The sequence below is a fragment of the Mus pahari genome, chromosome 4 (assembly GCF_900095145.1).
Source record: "Mus pahari chromosome 4, PAHARI_EIJ_v1.1, whole genome shotgun sequence".
Lineage (NCBI taxonomy): Eukaryota > Metazoa > Chordata > Mammalia > Rodentia > Muridae > Mus > Mus pahari.
The window spans coordinates 105809911-105813121 of NC_034593.1; positions in this window are offsets into that span (position 1 = coordinate 105809911).

The window sequence follows — 3211 nt, forward strand, 5'->3', positions numbered from 1 at the left end:
ATTCTCTCTTCTATCTCCTGTATTCTATTGCTGATGCTTGAATCTATGGTTCCTTATTTCTTTTCTAGGGTTTCTATCTCCAGAGTTGTCACATTTTGGGTTTTCTTTTTTGCTTCTATTTCCCTTTTTAGGTCTTGGATGGTTTTGTTTAATTCCATCTTTTGTTTGTTTCCTAGGGCAGGAAAGGTGCTGGATGACTGGAGCCAGAAACGGGATCTTTCCCCCGAAGCTGTGTCGCTTCTGCAGCCCGCCCTCTCCCTGGCCACGCACCGGGAGCAAAGATGGCTCTCTTACTAGCTCTCCTCTGGCGGGAAAGGTGCTGGATGTCTGGAGCCAGAAACGAGTCTGTCTGATCAGCTGTGTCCTGTGTCGCTTCTGCAGGCCATGTGTGGTCTGAATTGCTGATGGCTTGAGATCCTTCACACCTGCTATTTTTTATATGTGACCTTTACATTGCTTTGAAATGCAGTCTTCTTTTTAAAATTATTTTATTAGACATTTTCTTCATTTACATTTCAAATGCTATCCCGAATGTTTCCTATACCCTCCCCCCACCCTGTTCCCCTACCCACCCACTCCCACTTCTCGACCCTGGCCTTCCCCTGTGTTGGGTCATATAAAGTTTGGAAGACCAAGGGGCCTCTCTTCCCAATGATGGCCGACTAGGCCATCTTCTGCTACATATGCAGCTAGAGACACAAGCTCTTGGGGTACTGGCTAGTTCATATTATTGTTCCACCTATAGGGTTGCAGACCCCTTCAACTCCTTGGGTACTTTCTCTAGCTCCTCCATTGGGGGCCCTGTGTTCCATCCAATAGCTGACTGTGTGCATCCACTTCTGTGTTTGTCAGGCACTGGCATAGCCTCACAAGAGGCCGCAATATCAGGGTCCCTTCAGCAGAATCTTTCTGGCATGTGAAATGCAGACTTCTAATGAGAAATGTTTCGTTTCAATGGACGTATTAGCTTGTTTCATCAGCTCTTTGTCATATTGGCAAAGAACGAAAATAAGCAATCCTTCAATAGCCTGTCAGCAGGAATTTTATTACCTATGTCTGACCATGTCCCTTGGGTGGAAACAGTCACTATCAGCTAGAGCTTTATTTATTGTTAGGGCCTATAATCATGGCCAGAGTACATGTGAAGACCAGGAGACCTTACTTCCAAAGCTGTCAGGATCACTCTGTGACAGAATGGATGGATCGGTAAATAAACTTACAGGGATGAAGGAAGGACCCTTGTTCATAACTATACTTTTAGTCCTTGCACTTACTCCTCTGAGTTGGTTGATTTTTAAGATGAGGAGACCTAAGGGGATGGAACTGAAGAGCTTAGTCAAGAGAAGCCTTGTTTCTCCACATTTCAGAGTGACAGCTTTGTTAAACTGGACCAGAGAGTACATTTAGCATGGCAGCTATAGCTCCTGAAGATGGAGGGCTGCAGCTAGGAAGAGAAGAAGAGCCAAACACTGTCCTAAGAATAGTTGTCAGTACTTTATAGGATGCTACTTAAATATTTCTCAGTCCAGCTTAAATTAGTCTGACTGTGATAACTTTAAGATATATAAAACAACAAAGGTTTGCACTAAAGTCACTAATATTAAGATTGGCAAAATGGTGCTTTTTCAACTTCTGGGTGAAAATGGGAGAGCCTGTTCAAGGTCTCCTTGATTTTTCACCTGGGTTAGCCCTAGGTGAGTCTGGAAGTTCAGTGAGGAGCACTAAGCGACAAGGGTCTGGAAATGGCGCAGTCTTCACTCCCATAGATGTCTGAAGTGGGTGGTCTCTAGTCCAAGAGTGAATGGGGGCCACAGTCTCCTCATGGGTTGTAATAGTTATAGGGCAGACAAAGGGAAATTAGTTAGGGGAGGAAACCTTTCCTATTTTGTCCTGTGGTTTGGGACAGAAGGTGAGTGTCAGGTAAAAGAGTGTCCAAAGATCTCTAAATATCTCTCTAGTTAGTGGGTGACTGCAGTCTGCAGAGTAAGTGGTGCAGAAATCTGAAAAAAAAAAAAAACAACTTCAGGTCTGGAAGTCTAATTACTTTAGTTTCGTTATTGTCATAGTTATACCAAAATGGAGGCGCTTTGCAATGTCATGGGACAATGGCTTACTTTTTCCTTTATACAGGTCAAGAGAACTTCATGGTTTTAGGATTTGTCTTCCTGGCAGCACAGCATATTTACAGTCACAAAGGTAGCAGGTTCACAACCATTTTGTGTCTCTAACTGCTTGTTTTGTAAATTTGCATTCATTCCCCAGTCTCAGAATGCCTATGGCATTTACAACTCGCCAAATATTCTGTATTAGAATCATTTATCAATCCTTGGCTTGAACTGAAAAGGAGTGAACTAAAGTGATGAGTTTAATATACTTTATAATGATTGGAGGGTGGTCCTTTCCCACCTCCCTTAAATCCCCAGTTTTTGAGATCTCATAGCTACTAGTGACTTTTACAAACTGTTTCAATTAGATTTAGTTAGGCATGAGGGGGAAAGGAATATCTGAAGGCATGAGATCAGCAATCTGCCTTTCTCCCCTGACCTACAAAAGTTCTCTTGAGGTTGAAACTGCTTTCCTTAATAGATTCCTCCCAGAGTCCTCAGACAGTAGAACCTGTGTGGAAAAGGACTTGCTGTTAGTGACAGGGACTTTGACATTAATGGTTTGAAGGCAGGCCAGCGGGTGTGGAGGCATGAGCTAGCATTATCTCATGAGCAATGAGAAAATGTGTGTGCACCTATTGGTTTTCTTTAGAAAACAAAGCCAACAAAGAAAGAAAGAAAGAAAGAAAGAAAGAAAGAAAGAAAAAGAAAGAAGAAAGGAAGAAAGGAAGAAAGGAAGAAATGAAGGAAGGAAGGAAGAAGAAAAATGGTCTTTAATATTCCAGGGAGTGATGGAGCTTGGAGAGGTAGAGAGTGCTCTGGGGTTAGCACCACTTCTCCACTGTGATTATTGTTTGGACTGAAGTATGTTAGGAATCTAGGATGTTCTTTAACATGGCTGTATATGGAATATCCAATATTCAGATAGGAAAAAAAATCAACCTGCTACGAAATTCAGCTGCATCAGAAATAGAAAACCCACCCTCATGATACTAACGTAGAGATATTGAAATTGTTGTTTCTTTTCTTTTCTTTTCTTTTCTTTTCTTTTCTTTTCTTTTCTTTTCTTTTCTTTTCTTTTCTTTTCTTTTCTTTTCTTTTCTTCT